At 33.4% G+C, this 18,561-nt stretch overlaps 1 pseudogene; it reads right to left on the minus strand.

Annotated features, from left to right (window-relative positions):
• Positions 1-6,751: 6,751 nt before the first annotated feature.
• LOC114396970 lies at positions 6,752-8,218 on the minus strand (annotated as a pseudogene).
• Positions 8,219-18,561: the final 10,343 nt, after the last annotated feature.

The following is an 18,561-nucleotide window of genomic DNA, read 5'->3' on the forward strand; positions in this document are numbered from 1 at the left end:
TGTTAGTTGTTGGTTGTTTAGTAGCAGAAAATATTTTCGTTACAACATTAAACACTTGCAACCTCCCACAAACATCCTTGGCAAATTGCCATTGTGAAGAACTTGGTAAACAATTGGGACTCCCGCTGCTTCAACCGAGTGAACACAACTTCATATTATATAGCAATTTGAAGCATTTTATAAGTTGAGTTCCACCTAGTTAGACAATCTAAAACCAAACTCTTAGTGCATGAGATCCTTAATTGTTTTGTTGTCTCCTCAAATTTTTCCTTTCTTTTTGGTGTGGCTATCCAAAATGCTACACTATCCCTAATCTTCTCTATCCCATCTTTTACAATTTCCAACCTATCTTTTACAATCAAGTTCAATATGTGTGCACAACAACACACATGAAGTAAAGTCTCATCCCTTAATAAACTTCCTAAGTGCAATTTATCTTTAATTTTGTCAATTATTTTGTCATTTGTGCTATAATTATCCAGAGTGATAGTGGACAACTTTGTATCAATGTTCCAATCCAACTAACACATTACAAAGCTTTTTACTTGAGTGAGGAGCGGGAACATAAATGAACCTAAAATAATATAAAATAATTCAATCATACAAAAAGTGCAAATAATATATAAATAATACAACAATTTTATAATGCAACAATTCAACAATAATATAAAAATAATTCAAAATTTTTAATATACCTCAAAATTTGACTTTTAAGTTCCAAAAGGTATCTATATATAATTGTTGGATCAAGTGGCCTCGGAATAATTAAGAAGGGGGGGATTGAATTAATTATTAATGTGTCTTGACTAATTAAAAAATTATCCTTCTTAATATTACTAGATTCAATTAGGCTTTACTACTAAGTTATGAGGAAGTAAAGAACAAAAACAATAACTTAGACAAATGTAAAGCGGAAATAAAAGTACACAGCGGAAATTAAAAAGTGTAGGGAAGAAGAAGACTCTTTTGAAAACTAGTCACTTTAAAAGTTGTGACTCTTTTGAAAACTAGTCACTTAAAGGTTGTGACTTTTGAAAAATTCTTCAGAAACAAGTCACTTTAAGAATTGTGACTTTTGGTAATTTATTTTTCGAAATCAGTCACTGGTAATCGATTACTAGCATAGTGTAATCGATTACACATCAATAGATGTGACTCTTCATGTTTAAATTTGAAAATCAAAACGTTTAGAAACACTGGTAATCGATTACAAGTATTGTGTAATTGATTACACAAGTTTGAAATAATTTAAAAAAGTTTTATCACAAGTTATGACTCTTGAAATTTGAAATCTAACGTTTTAAAACATTGGTAATCGATTACATGGTTATGGTAATCAATTACAACTTTGTAAATCAGTTTTGAAAACAATGTTGGCTATTGGTAATCGATTACTGCCTTCTGGTAATCGATTACCAGAGAGTAAAACTCTTTGGTAAAATATTTTTCTTTTTGAAAAATTCTTGTGCTATTCAATGTTTTGAAAAACTCTTTTAATACTTATCTTGATTGAGTCTTCTCTTGATTCTTGAATCTTGAGTCTTGATTCTTTACTTGAATCTTGATCTTGATTATTCTTGAATCTTGAATCTTGATCTTGATTATTCTTGAATCTTGATCTTGATTCTTGAAACTTGTTTGACTCTTGATTCTTTGGCATCATCAAAATAATCTTGGAAGACATTGCTTCCACAATAATGAGCAGTGATAGTCATATAACCCCTTTTCAGATTGCTCGTAGTCCACATGTCTGATGTGATGTCAATTCTTCCTTGAAGACTATCTAATAACTTCAAAGTTATTGATCTCTCTTCTTGATAAATTCTGAATATTTCTCTTTTGATAGTGTTTCTACAAGAATCTTGAAAGATAGGTTGTAAAGCTGTTGAGTATCTCCTAAAACCAACATGATCCACAATGGAAAGTGGATACTCATGCATAATAATTGCATTTGCAAGCTCTATCCTTGTGTTATCTGCACCATAAGTTCTTGTACCCAACTCTTGCTTTCCATGGACGACCTTAGGCACAAGAAATGCGTGCCCTGTACTCCCTCTCATGGCAACCTTGTATTGAATACAAATTTGTTTATGCCCCCATAGGTGTGTTATTCCATTCTTTGATTTTCCTCCCAATAGTTTTGAGCAATAATTGCATTCGTTCTTGTCTTGTCCATTTACTTTGACCTTTTGAAAATGCTTCCAAATCTCACTTTTAAGCCTACTTGTTCCTGTTTGTGTTGTTCCCTCCAAATTATCAATTGTTTTTTCTGCTTTGGGTGATGGAATGGATTCATTTGGTGTTGTTGAAGGGGCATGACCAACAAAAGGTGAAGGAGTATAACTAGGACCAGGAAAAGGTAAAGAAGTATAGCTAGGACCAAGAAAAGGTGAAGGAGTATAGTCAGGACCAATCTTGATGTCCACTTGCTTGATCTGCCATTTCTTTAGAAGCAGTAAAAAAAGAAGACAAATTAATTAACTAGATTAACACAACTGCAACAAACATATTAAATAATTAATTAATTTACTAACTGATTAATTAACTAGTTAAATTCAAACATACTTTCTAAGAATTATCTATAAACAAATTAATTAACTAGTTTAACACAACTACAACAAACAAATTAATTAATTAATTAATTTACTAAATGATTAATTAACTAGTTAAATTCAAACATACTTTCTAAGAATTATCTATAAACAAATCAAGCATCATAGGCTTTCTAAGAATTTACTAACTGATTAATTAACTAGTTAAATTAATTAACTAGTTTAACACAACTATAGCAATTACACGCTACTTTGTTAAGATCTAATGGCAACACATTCAAGAAGCAAAAATACACCCTAACTTAAAGAGTGCTACTAAACCATCACTTAGTCGTTTAAATCTTCAAGCATCATAGGCTTGAACCTTCAAATATACCAAGTTCAGTTCGGTGATATCCCTGATAAATCATTCATTATATTCACGACTTCTTTGATTTTCTACCACTTGTTAATGTTTTTTTAAGAAAATGGATGACATGAAGAGGCATCACAATAGCAGAGTGATCCCAGTCAGGTTGGCACCCGAAGCATCATTTGCAGCATGCCAAAAAAGAGATATATAAAAAATCATGGGACTTAAACCAAACCCATGAGAACTACAATTATTTAAACCTATATAGTTTGAGATGCATATTCTATTTATGTTAAATTCTAGTGAAACAAAAGAAGGGATTGAATACCACCAACAAACCCATTAAGATATAAGGCATAACAAGCATATATGTACAAGTGTGGCCTTCTCAAAAAATATGTTCAACTAAAAACTATATTTTCTTTGTAATTTTTATGCAATTAATCCATCTATTTCTCAACTTCCAAGGGACCAATCCTATATTTTAAAAGTTTGTTAATAATATTACTATTCATAATTTGAATTCTAATTTGAAATCCTAACAATTTCACTATGAATAACTATACATTCAGTAATTTAGTTTTCCCAGTCAGTGTTCAAATGGTAAATCCAAAAGCAATACATTTCAAATCATATTGTTTTCTAATCTAATACTAGTAGTTAACATCTTTGCATAAATACTTCAGAAATATTGCAACTAGGATGCTACGAGTGGATTAACATTTATACCTCAAAAATAGAGTTCATGTTTTCTAATTTTCATCAAAGTATATTACATTGAATAAATCAAACACTCAAACCGTATGAAAGTATATTACACTAAATAAAATGTTAAAAAACTAAAAAAATTTATAGGTCGACCAGTCACATTTTCAACTGATTTTAGAAGCGTACTCTTGTTAGGATAAAGGCACCTGATCTTACTTTTTCCTAAATTAAGTTACAGAACCATTAAATTAAACCACACACTGACGTTATTAACAAATATTAAAATGGCCTTTTCAAGAAAAAAAACAAAGATTAAATAGTAAAAATCACACACTAGACTTACTTTTTCCATTTTGTGGCTTCCATAAGAAAACCATTTCACAAAACACTAATTGTACCTATGTAGTGCACAAGCAGGGGCAGCATGATGAGTATATGTGTGGCACGCGAGCAAGAAGACGGTACAAGAGGCGGCGTGGCGTAGCAGCGGGAAGCGAGATGAAAGATGTTGCGGCAAGAAGGCTTTCCTAATCGTGAGTGAGTGCGACTGATCTGAGGAAATCAGAGAAATAAATTAGGGTTTCTTATAATATATATATATATATATAGAGGCGGGGGCGGGGCGGTTATCTGCAATACCAAAAATGCCCCCTCCCTCGAATTTAAGAATCGGGGAAAACCCGATTCCAAACCCAAACTCGGTCAACTCGGTTTTTTCCTGTCAAAATCGAGGTGGGTTCAAGCAGGTGTCCACAGGTGCAGGTCCTATTGCCATGTTTACATGTCATCGATTTAACCATAGAACTGACTAGGTCACACTGGGCTAGACTAGATTAGTTGCATGCCTGATATGATGAGCAACCCAACCCGATCAAACCTCTAATTCACAGTTGAACGAACCGAGTCAGTCCAAATTTTAGAACTATGGTTAAAATATGTGTTCCTGTATGCATAGGACCATGTTGTGTTCAAGTGTGCACGATGTAATCAATGTCTAGGAGAAATGATACTAAGTACAAACTGTTAAATATAATATGATTCAAAGGAGAATAATAGAGAGAAAGTATAGGAGAAAAAAGTTTAGAGAGAATGATATGTGTGTGTATCATTCCAAAAGGAGTAGTCTATTTATAGATACAAAAGGTAACTCAGGAGTTATAAAAGATAAATACAAATAAATATAGATAATAACAAATAAAGGAAGATATGGACATCCACAAAGATTATTTATTACACCCCCCCTTGGATGTCCATTATTCTAGGATTGCCTTGTAAAAATCTTACTTGGAATAACCTAGTGGGTTAAAAGTCTAGTGAAGAAAAAAGAGTACATTATCACTTGCCTCATTAAAAACCTTGCCTGAAAAACCTAATGGGACAAAACCATGACAAATGAAAAAAGAGTGCAAAACGTATTTATTTCTCCCTCTCATGCAGAAAATAATCTTTTAGACGATGAAGTCCAACAACTTGTGATCTAGTTGCTCAAACATCTTCCTTGGCAATGACTTTGTAAAGAGATCTACTAGATTTTTACACGAACAAAGTCGTTGAACATTTATGTCATCATTATTTTTTAGATTATAAATGAAGAATAATTTTGGTAGCATATGCTTTGTTCTAATCACATTGAGTGATACATGCATCATTGTCTTCACATATGATCGTTAATGTCATTTTTATTGAAGATAAACCACAAGTTTCTCACACATGTTGAATTACAAATCTCAACCAAACACATTTGCGACTTGCCTCTTGTAATGCTAAAATATATGCATGATTAGATGATGTTGCAGTTATGGTTTGCTTCACAGATCACCATGAAATGGTTGTGTCATCACATGTAAACAAATATCTTGTCTATGATCTACCATTATGATGATCTGACAAATAACTTGCATCTGCATAATCAGTTAGATATGATTTTGAAACATTTGAATAAAACAACCCCATGTCAATAGTGCCTATAAGACAACAAAGTATGTGGTTACTCCATTCCAGTGTCTCCATCACTACTGCAAAAAAGGCCTTTAACGACGATTAATAGAGGCATTCAACGATAGTTATAACCTGCCTTTATATTCAACATCGTTGAAAGTTAAGACATTTAACGACGATTAAAAAACAACTGTCATAGAATAGTCAAACTTTCTAAGATGGTTGCTACCAAACAACCGTCTTAGAAAATTTGACTATTCTATAACAGTTGTTTTTTAACCATCATTAAATTTTCTAGGACGGTTATTATCTAAGACCGTCTTAGAAAGTCTTAGAAATGATACTTTCTAAGACGGTTCTTAGTTAACAACCATCTTAGAAAGTACCATTTCTAACTTTCTAAGACGGTTGTTTGGTAACAACCGTCTTAGCAAGTATATTTCCTAAGACTTTTTAATACGGTCCTCGATAACAACCGCCTTAGAAAAAGTATTTTTTAGGACGGTCATAGATAATAATTGTCTTAGAAAGTATCCTTTCTAAGATGTTTCTTAACTAAGACCTATCTTAGAAAATGAACATTCTAAGACGGTTCTCTTTTTACAACCGTCTTAGAAAGTATCTTTTCTAAGACGGTTTTAGCTAAGAAACGTCTTAGAAATGACACTTTCTAAGACATTTCTTACTTAAACCGTCTTGGCTATACCAAATTTTTTGCACCTTTTGAAAATTTACAAGTTACAAATGTGAATAAACCTAATTCAACAATCTATATATAATTATACAGTTAAAACTTAATTTGATAATCTATACATGAATAAATCTTAAGAAAATAAATTCAAGCACAATTCATGCCTTTACTCTTCTACTTTTCATTCTATTTTAAATTGAGTATACAGTAACTAACCAATATTACCTATGTTGATCATTCAACATCTCAAAATGAGCACTTTCAGAACTTCGTTGTCTCGTAGCCATTGAAGATGATACAATCATGACAATATCATTAATGAATTTGCTACAAAAAAAGCATAAGGGAAGATTAAAGAATTGTCAAATTTTCTGAAAACAGATAAAGATTGGACAACTATAAATTAACATTTGCAAATTCTATCCATCAATGGCTGAAAAAGAAAGGCACATAACACTATTTTTTGTTCCTATAAAAATAATTTGAAAACTAGATGTGACATCAAATTGATTAGAGAATCAGTGATTCAAACAAGGAATCACCCAAGTAAGCTAATTCAGCCTAAAAGATTAAAAAAGTTGAAGCATAGATAGATTCAATGGAAACTAGAACACTAATCTGTGCTAACGCGTGGGAAAACATGAAATTTGTTTCAAATGATCCCTTTTTTAAGAAATAAAAAAAATTCACAATTGTGAAAATTGACAAATGTCTCTGTTTCAAGAAAATAACTGAACCGACTGAAATGCCACTGAACAAGAAAGAAAAACTGACAGAACTATAACACTAGGCATTGGAGCTGGACAGATTTGATATATTTCTATGGCAGACATAACAGTAACAACAAAGAAAATAATCATAAAGATTACCTTGATGATCTCAGCAAGTTGATCAACTCCACTCTCACCAGGGAACAAGGGTTGGAAAAATAAAAATAAAAACAAATTTATTTTTACATATACTAAACCACAGAATCAAAGGAGCTCCCCTCAACAATCACCTACCTGTCCAAGCATAAGCTCAACCAATACACCTAGCTGTAGTATATTCAGTTGCTCCAAATATAAGCTCAGGTGCTCTATAATATCTAGAACATATCTATGATATATTTGGTTCGCCTTTCACCTGTCAAAGGTTAGAGCAAACAAGGTGAAACCACCCAGACAAATGAAGTATCAAGAGGAATGGGTGAAGGTAGAAAAGACAGAAACACACACACACATACACACACACACACACACATACATACATAAAACATACCAAGACTTTTGCACTTCCAAAGTCGCACCTGGTGAGTATGCGGATTAACCTACATAGAAAAACTTTCAATTAGTATTTGCTGATTAATAGTCATGAATCTCCAGAGTTTGAACTAAGCAATTTTTGACCAGATAAGTAAAATTGAATATGTACTAATAGAGTTTGAGGCTTGATATAGAGTTTTACATATATCAGAGGCATCTGTTGGTTCAACTTTTTGTAATGTTTGATCACACGATTAACTGTTTTAGGAACATACTCAAGTATCAAATTAAGGTATAGTTCATCCTTTTCAGTGGTTGAAAAGAAACAATGCTTCAAACATACAACATTTGGGTGGTCAAGAAGGCGCATTATTTGCAACTCCTGGGTTTTCATACCTGGAAGACAACCCCAAATGATCCATGCCCAACAATCCTCTCTACCATATAGTTTGTAGTATGAAATATTTTTTAAAAAATGGTCTATTGTTATAGAGACAAACAAATTTAACAAAGGGAGAAAATGAATTGAAAAATGTATTGGTAGCACTCCTCTATATGCCTACCTTTTGGTTTCGGAGTCCATAATGTGTATGGGTCATAGAACCTGCTCATTCTTTACTAAATGTGCAAAAGACCTCATTCAACAAAGTATCAACATACATTTAGGTGTAGGAGTCATGTCTTGACTTAACCCAATTGGACCTTTCAAAGCACAAAACTGAACCGTGTACATTTTTGCGTTTTTGAAACACTAGAAGTTTTGTGTTGTGTTAGTTGATCAGCTTTTGTATTCAGGAAGTTGACTATGTACTATAAACTGAACATGAATGGTGCACGTTGACTTTCAAAACTACAAGTCAACTTTCACGGTGATTAATATGCCTATACATTCATTACTTTATCTGTTTAGCTGAGAGATGGAGACACACCCACCAGAGTGTTATTGGAACATCTTGCTATATGCTTTTTTCTCTTGATATGCTTTTTTCTCTTGATCACGCCTATCAGCTATCTGCAACAAACATATTTAGATTCCCAACAAGTATATAATGCTTCAATGCTTGTTCAATTTACATAGATATATGGCAGTTTGTTACAGATTAAAAAAAAAGTGATTTTGATGTAAAACAACTTAGTGACTAATTTTAAGATTTTTTTTTAAAAAAAGGATAAATTTTTGTTTGTTTATGATCATAAAAATCACTTTTTCAAAAGATGTAGCTGATTTTACAAGAAGCTATTTAAAACAACTTCTGATTTTATTAGATTTCATAGTCTTTTTGGCTTCTGATTATTTTGAAAACTTGAAACAAACGTATGAAAATTGAACAAAAAATATTACATTTCAATGAGAAGTGATTCTTAAAAAAAAAAAACTGTAATAATTAGATCCTACTCACCATCTTCCTAGCTGCAGCAAGTTCCTTTTTTATTCCAGCTGAAAATAGCGAGATATCAATTAAGCCGCAGGAAACTTTTGATTACAGAAGTAGCAGAACTGCACTATAAAATTTAGTGAAAATGCCCATATACAAACACATTATTATCAGTTCTTTGCCAAATAGCCCTTAACTAAAATAATGGAGAAATTTAAATATTTATCGGCAATTAAAACACAGAAAAGTACATGACATAAAAGCAATAAAAGCTACTACTAAATAAAGTATATATGAGCTACTACTAGTTGTACTGATGATTGATGAACAAGTTTTGAAGGAAATAATATGAGCTTTTTCCCATAAAAAATTTAATGATATTAATGTGACTGTTACAATTTTGACCTTGGAAATAATATAACACAAATTAAAGCTAATTAAAGTACCAGTAGTATTATTAACGTAGTCGTTACCACTTTTGGAAATAATACTAACACAAATCAAAATTAATTAAAGTATAATGCTAATGCAGCCGTTACGATTTTTGAAAATAGTACTACCACAAATTAAAACAGCAACTAAATCTAAGTAACAATTGATGCTTAGTTTTAAAAATAATATTAACTCTGATTTTTTTTTTACAAGACCCAATTAAGAATTAAGAAATTAATATTAATTTAATTGGTAACAGTAAATTTATTTTAAATTTATATTTTTTTCTAAAATTATTCTTAATAGTAATAAAACAAATTTTTATTAATTTTAGTTCTTTTATCCTCTTTTATGATTTTATCATTAATATATTTATTGCTTTAATTTTTATTTACTATGTGTATGAATCGTCAAAATAAAGGTCTAAGATTTTTTTATACAAGATATATAAAATTAAATTCTTAAAGAATCTAAAATATTAATGTATTTTACTTATTATTTATTATTGAACTAAAAAATGACCATACGAAAAGTATACTCTTGAAGGAAGGTTGTTGGTTCTATGTATAATTTCTGCTACTCTTAAACCTGCACAAGATAAAAACAAACATGAAAACACAGCAGAGCAAGACCCAAAGATTTACGTGGTTCGGCAATGTGCCTACATCCATGGGAAATTGCATCTCATCATCATCACATTGATCATGAAATTACAAGTTCAATACAAGCAGCAGCTAGCTTTGATCTCTCTTGGTTTCTCTCAATCACTTAGCTCACTACCTCCTTTTTGAACTCTCTGCATTTTCTGCAACTCCTCTGTTTTGCAGCCTCAAAAAAACTCTCTTTGCATTACATGATCAAGAGTATATATACACTTCTAAAAGCTAGTCCTAGGAACAAGGGCTATACATTGGTGTCAAAACCAATTTAGTTATAATAACTGAAAAAAGTTACGACAACACCACTTTGAAGCCTTCTCACTTGTGCCAATTGTGATTTTGAGTCACACACCACAAATCTCCACCTTGACTCCAAATTAGCAAGTGTCTATCTTGTGATTCAGGGCTGCACTTCTACCAATCAGCTTTAGGCATCTTCGAAATTGATCAAGTTCAGACAGTGCTTGAACTTGACACTAGAGAGGGACTTTGTGAACATATTAGCTGGGTTTTCTTCTGTTGAAACCTTTTCCACCTTCACCTTCTTAGATTCAATCACATCTCTGATGAAGTGTAGTTTTACATCTATGTGCTTTGTCCTCTCATGGTACATTTGATGATTTGCTAAGTGAATGGCACTTTGACTGTCACAGTGAATCGTGACACAAGCTTGTGCTATTCCAGGTTCATTAATCATACCTTTAAGCCAGATTGCTTCCTTCACTCCTTCAGCTAGGGCCATGTATTCTGCTTTAGTTGTTGAAAGAGCAACAACTGATTGTTGATTTGCTTTCCAACTGACTGCTGTACCAAACAAAGTAAACACATATCCTATTAAGGACTTCCTTGTGTCTACATTTCCTGCAAAATCTGCATCTACATAGCCTGTGATTGCTGTCTCATGTGCTGTCTTCTTGTACCTTAATCTAGCTTTCAAAGATCCATTTAGATACCTTAGTGTCCACTTCACAGCTTCCTAATGTGCACTGCCAGGATCTCCCATGAATCTGCTTATAATACTTACAACATGAGCCAAGTCAGGTCTACTGCAAACCATTCCATACATTATGCTTCCAACACCACTGGCATAGGGTGTTTGATTCATTTTAGACCTTTCTTCAGTTGTTTCTGGTGCTTGAATGATAGATAGCTTTGTATGATGGCCAAGTGGTGTGCTAACAGGTTTGCTTTGATGCATCCTAAACCTTTCCACCACTTTCTTGAGGTAGTTGCTTTGGGACAAGAATAGTTCACCCTTTGCCCTGTCCCTATGAATATCAATCCCGAGTATCCTTCTAGCTGACCCTAGATCTTTCATCTCAAATTCTGTGTTCAAACTTTCTTTGAGTTTCCTAATCTCTTCCTTATTAGCACTCACTATGAGGATGTCATCCACATACAAGAGAAGGTAAAGAACACACACTTTCCCCTTTTTCAGGATATATACACAGCTATCATATCTGTTTCTAATGAAGCCATATCTGATCAAGAACTCATCAAATTTCAGATACCATATTCGAGGGCTTTGCTTCAGTCCATACAAATATTTTTCTTGCAAACACACCTTGTTCTCCCCTTCTTCAAAACCTTCAGGCTGGTTCATGTAAATGGTTTCCTTCAGATTTCCATGGAGAAAAGCTGTTTTAACATCCAGCTGTTCAAGTTCCAAATCATACTGATTTACCAGACCAAGTATGATTCTAATTAAGCAATGCTTCACAACTGGTGAAAAAATCTCATTGCAATCAATTCCTTCAACCTGTGTAAAGCCTTTTGCTACCAATCTTGCCTTGAATCTAGGCCTTTCTACTCCTGGAATGCCTTCTTTCTTCTTGAAAATCCACTTACATCCAACAACCTTCTGCTTCTTGGGTTGGTCCACAAGTATCCAGGTCTTGTTCTTTCTCAAAGATTCCATTTCATCACTCATTGCCTGAAGCCACAACTAGTTGTCTTCACTTTCAATTGCTTCCCTCCAGGTCTTTGGTTCTGAATTTTGAATCTCCTTAACAACACTCAAGGCATAGCAGATAATATCAGCATGACCATATCTCTTTGGAGGCTTTATCACCATTTTTTCTCTATCTCTAGTCAATTGATAATTGGACAAGTCATGCTGAGTAACCAACTCTTCATTTTCTCCAGCTTCTGCTTGATCAGAGTGATCAATAACATTTCCACTGTCATGATCAAAAATCTCAGAATGCTCCACCTCAAAATTGGTATTCTCACTACTTGAGCTGTTATCCTTCTACTCCTTACTTAGCATTGTCATTCTGCTCTCATCAAAGGTTACATCCTTGCTGATGATGCATCTTGTCTCACCCGGTTCCAATTTCCACAGCTTGTACCCTTTAACTCCTTCAGGATAGCCAATGAACACACACTTTACAGCCCTTACATCCAGCTTTCCTTGTTTAACATGAGCAAAGGCCAGTGATCCAAACACCTTTAATCCTGAGTAATTAGGTGGTTCACCACTCCAAGCTTCCATTGGTGTCTTGAAATCTAAGGCTGATGAAGGACATTTATTAATCAAATATGTTGTTGTGTTTGCAGCTTCTCCCCAAAAGGTCTTTGGCAGTCCTGCACTTAGAAGCATGCACCTTACTCTTTCCAAAATGGTCCTATTCATTCTTTCTGCCAAACCATTCTGCTGTGGAGTGTGAGGGACTGTTTTATGCCTTTTGATGCCTATTTCCCTGCAAAACTCATTAAACTGCTCTGAAACAAACTCCAGGCCATTATTAGTTCTTAAAACTTTTAATTTTGTACCAAGTTGATTTCCAACAAGAGTATGCCATTCTCTGAATTTTTGAAAAGCTTTTGACTTATTTTTCAAAACATACAACCATACTCTTCTTGAGAAATCATCTATGATGGTGAGAAAGTATGAGCTTCCACCATGAGTTTTCACTCTAGATGGTCCCCATAAATCTGAATGCACATACTCAAAAGGCCTAGATGAAACATGAATACCCGTGCCAAAGCTTATTCTATGTGATTTACCAAGCACACAATGATCACAAAATTCAAGTTTATCTAGTTTATCACCACCTAACAGATTTTGTTTCTCAAGTTCATGTAATCCTCTTTCACTAACATGACTTAATCTCAAATGCCAAAGTTTTGTTTTATCAATCAATGTATTACTAGCTACTAATGCATGTCCAATAATAGTGGAACCTTCAAGAATAAACAAGCCATTACTTTTATTCTTGTTACCCTTAGCTATGATTAAAGATCCATTTGAAATCTTAAGAACACCATTTGAAATTCTAGTTGCATATCCTAGATCATCAAACATGTTTATGGAGATAAGATTTCTTTTGAGTTCAGGAATGTACCTTACATTTTTCAGTAGATACTCTCTATTATCAAACATCTTCAATCTCACAGTTCCAATGCCTTGTACCTTGCAGGGGTAGTTGTCTCCTAGCAGTACAACTCCTGTTGGTTTCAATTCCAGGGTCTCAAAATAGTCCTTTCTCGGGCTACAGTGATATGAGCATCTAGAATCCATAATCCATTTTGTTTGTGTTTTGGTATTAGAAGCTACTAAAACACCTGCACTCTCATAACCTTCAGAGGCTTCAACTATGTCAACAGAGTCCAAAGATCCTTTCTTGTTCTTGTCTGGGCAGTCTTTCTTGAAATGACCAGTTTTGTGACAATTAAAGCATTTGAACTTTGCTTTCTAGCCATTCTTTGAATCCCTTGACCTTGATCTGGACTTCTTTCCTTTTGTTCCCTTCTTTTCATTCCTTCCCCTTGAAATATTCAGGCTTTCACCATTATCCTCAGATTTAGAGTCTTGCTGTTTTTGCATCTCCTTGGTCCTTATTGAGGTCTGGACTTCTTCTAGGGTAATGTCTTGATCTTTGCCATAAAGAATTGCATCCTTGAAATGTTCAAAGGATTTTGGTAAGGAATTCAAAAGCAAGAGAGCTTTATCCTCCTCTTCAAGCTTTACTTCAATATTTTCCAAATCATCAAGAATCTTGTTGAAATAAGCCAATTATTCAGTGGTTGTTCTTGACTCTGTCATCTTGAAAGTGTACAGCTGTTGCTTCAAGCATAACCGATTTGCAAGGGACTTTGTCATGTACAATGACTCCAATTTCAACCACATTGAGGCTGCTGTCTTTTCTCTTGCAACTTATCTTAAAGCTTTATCTCCAAGGCATAGAATGATTGCACTTCTTGCTCTATCAATCATCTCTGATCTCTCCTTTGAGCTTAGAGATTCAGACATCCTTTCTTCTCCTTTAAGAGCTTCTGCACAACCATGTTGAATCAAGATTGCTTCCATCTTGATTCTTCATAACCCGAAGTCATTTTTTCCTGAAAACTTCTCAATATCGTACTTTGATGTTCCCATCTTTCTTGATCTTGACTCCCCACAGACGGCGCCACTTGTTGGTTCTATGTATAGTTTTTGCTACTCTTAAACATGCACAAGATAAAAAAACAAACAAGAAAACACATCAAAGCAAGCACAACAGAGCAAGATCCAAAGATTTATGTGGTTCAGCAATGTGCCTACATCCACGGGAAAGTGCAACTCATCATCATCACATTGATCATGAAATTACAAGTTCAATACAAGCAACAACTAGCTTTGATCTCTCTTGGTTTCTCTTTTCAAAACCTCTCTCAGTCACCTAGCTCACTACCTCCTTTTTGAACTCTCTGAATTTTCTACAACTCCTCTATTTTGCAGCCTCAAAAAAACTCTCTCTACATTACATGATCAAGAGTATATATACACTTCTAAAAGCTAGTCCTAGGAACAAGGGCTATACATTGGTGCCAAAACCAATTTAGTTATAATAACTGAAAACAGTTATGACAACACCACTTTGAAGCCTTCTCACTTGTGCCAATTGTGATTTTGAGTCACACACCACAAAGGTACAATAATGAAATTTTCTGTCATGGGAATTTTGAGGACTATAATAACATCTTAGAGGAGCCTTCGGCTCTAGTAGGAGAATTGCATTCTCTAGTTGCCATTAACAAAATCATTTCAAATATGTGCACTTTGATATTTTTGTAAACACTGTGTTATGTTTGGTATGAGAAAAATAGAGAAAAATAATGTGAGCCTTGCTTACTTCTTACATTCTGCTTTGATTCAAATATTTTTCATTTATTTTAATCCTCTCTATTTTCATCATCTTTACCAAACACACCCTACATAATCATAAGAGAATGTATCAAGTTCTGAAGGGTGTTGCTAGAAAAGCCTCGTATGTTCTCAAGGTGATGGCGGTTGAATTCTGTCTAATCGTAAGGAAGCAACTGGCTCACTAATGCATCAATCACTTGAAAAAACAAAGCAAATAATAATTATTGAACTCAAACATAAAAACTAAATGTGGTCTTCCAATTTGTTTTAAAAAAGAAAAAAAAAACTATCCATCTAAAAAACAGGTAACTGCTAACCAACATTTAGATATAGAATAGAAATTTTGGACAATATATGCATGGAGCATCAAAACTTGGATTTGAAATACTAACAAGTAGAAGATGGAAATGATGCTAGTAAATATTTCATCCTTCAAGGAATCAAACATGCAAGAGTTTGAAAACCTACAAAAGCATTACATTTGGGGTGAAAGTCTTCTCAAAATTAGACTAATATAAAAAGTCTGGGTAAATGGTACAAAGTTGGTAGCTCTTTAATTTTTTATTGACGTTCTAAAAGTTATTCGCTTTAAACTTTCAGAGGTTAATTTTGAAAAAGGATAAATTGTTTCATAAACTGTTTTGGCTTCTATATGTTGACACATGTGTAAAAAGATTATAGGTTTAAGCTATAAGTTAAAGGAAAATTGTACATGACAAAGGCTTGACCCAAAATTGTATGTTCGTAACTGACCATCATTTGGCTCCATGGTCAGTGCCTTCTTAAAGCTTTCAACTGCAACATGAATGTCATGGAGTGCCATGTATGCCTAGTAAATTAGAAATAACTTACTTACTAGAGTTGAAAGCAGGAAGCATTAAATACCATAATAACATATAGACAAACACAATAAAGGATAACAAAAGCTCCAAACATTTGACATAAAGGTCTTCAATTCCAATACCAACCTGTCCTTGGCAGAACAAAGCTTTAGCATTGTCATCTCCCTCACACATTGCAAATTCTGTATCCAGTAATGCTCCTTTAACATCCCTTAATTTCAATTTAGAAGCCTTGAAATAATGACACAACACAAACAATCAGGTGGGAAATAGAAAATTTTAGTTAATAATGAAGATTGGCAACAAAATTTAAATGAATATAATAGTAAAGTACCATAAAGGTAATATAAGTGCAATTTAAAGTTATCTGCAGCTGTGTACATCAAACATACTAACTTCTAACTTACAGAGTTGTTTGTAAAACTCTGGGACTTCGTTTTTCTCAAACTTGAACTTATCTCTGCAAAGGCATAATATACCATAATACATTATTATGATCATAGTAGAAGTGTACACTGTGCAATTGGGGCATATTATAAATTTTCTTCAAATAGTATTTGTTCAAATAGTATCTCTGCAGAGCGGTTAGGGCATATTATATATACCTTATGAACCTGCACCAACCCACAAGCAAAACAATTAATTAAGACATCTAACATCTAAACCAAAAGAAACCTCTTGTTAAGATAAATGAGTAACACCAACACATAAACATACCTTTCCTTTATTAAACACAAAGCTCCCATCCATAACTTTGAAAGAGAGATACTTAGTAACATCGGTATGTATGAGAACCCGCACCAAATTGCCATTAGCCATAATAAACTAGAAGAAAACAAATGAACAAATAATGTCACACTAATTGAGAAGAATCATATCATACGCTACATCAAGTAAGTATATATACCTAATATCCATCACGATTTAGCATACTAAAATAAAAATAGTGAAATAAATTATAAGACCTTAGGGTTCATATCGATGTTATAGTCCTTGCTAGCACCCAAATGTGGAGGAGGCTGGTCATCTCCCTTGAATCTCTTCCAAAGCTGAAGAAGAGGACAAAGAAATCATCATTTCGCAGTTCAAACTTCAATAATAACAAATATTTATTTTATTTTATTTCTTCTGCAGAAATGAAAGATAAGAAAGAAATTATGAAAAAAAGACCTGAATAAGATTGAGCGAAGTGGATTCTCCTCCGTAATAGTCATTCATGTCCATGTCCAGAACCTGAATCGAACAAGAAATAGGAATTAACATGCGAGAATCGAATCTATTGAAAAGAAAATGAAAGAAATAGGAAAGTGATGAGTACCTTGAGGCCATCGACGGAGAGAAGACTGCTAAGAATGCACTCCTTGAGACCCATGCCCAACACAATCACATCGTACTCCTCATCCATGTTCGATCGATCTCGATGTCATTGAAAACGGGGTTTAGGGTTTACAAAATGAGAAGATGGGAACAACAACACAAGTGTGATTTCACATCCAAAAATCATTTTTCAGTGAATAAAATAATTAAAAATGACTTGGATCAAAGACGATTTTTATAAAACTGGTTTAGTAACGTTAACATCAAAGGCGGCTTTATAAAAACCATCATTAACAACGTAATATAGTTGGCATTAATTGCAAAATTGTCACCGCATCATATACTACATCAGTTTTTTGATAACTGGCGTAGATACCGCGATGTGGAAAGGCACTTTTGTAGTAGTGCGTGTAGGTCAAAAACTATATCTTACTAATAAACTAACTGCAACTAATATATCAAGTCATGTATACAGGCTATATTAATTCTCCTATAGCACTAAGATATGGTACGTCATGACCAAATAGTTCTTCATCTTTTTATTTAGGTTTGAAAGGAATATTGTTCACATCTAAAGACCTTACAACAATTGGAGTACACAATGGATGTGATTTGTCCATATAGAACCTTTTAAGCACTTTCGTTATATAAGCTTCTTGATGCACAAAAATTCTGCCTTTTAAATATTCTATTTGTAATCCCAAGTAGAATTTTGTCCTTCTTAGGTTCTTCATCTCAAACACTTTCTTCAAGCAATTTATGGCTTTTGGAAGTTCTTCTATAGTTCTAATGATATTTATGTCATCTACATAAAGAACAATTATGGCAAATCCATTTTTAGATTTTTTCTTCTTCTTGAAAATACATGGACAAATGAGATCATTCTTATATCCTTCCTTTAGCAAATACTCACTAAGATGTTTGTACCCCATTCGTCCTAATTGCTTTAGTCCATAGAGAGACTTATTCAATTTGATAGAGTATTCTTCTCTAGAACATGCTTTATTGGGCAAACTAAATCCTTCATGGAGTTTCATATAAATGTCATTATCAAGAGACCCATATAAGTAAGTTGTGACAACATCCATTAAATGTAAACTTAGTCTTTCATCTACATTTAGACTAATTAAGTATCAAAAAGTACTTGCATCCACTATAGGTAAGTATGCCTCTTTAAAATCAATATTGGGTCCTTTTGAAATCCATGAGCAAGTAGTCATACTTTGTATCTAACAATTTCACCATTTTCATTTTTTCTTTTGCTCAAAAACCCATTTGTATCTAACTAGTTTTACATCTTCAAGTGTATAACTTATGAG

The sequence above is a fragment of the Glycine soja genome, chromosome 18 (assembly GCF_004193775.1).
Source record: "Glycine soja cultivar W05 chromosome 18, ASM419377v2, whole genome shotgun sequence".
Classification (NCBI taxonomy): Eukaryota; Viridiplantae; Streptophyta; class Magnoliopsida; order Fabales; family Fabaceae; genus Glycine; species Glycine soja.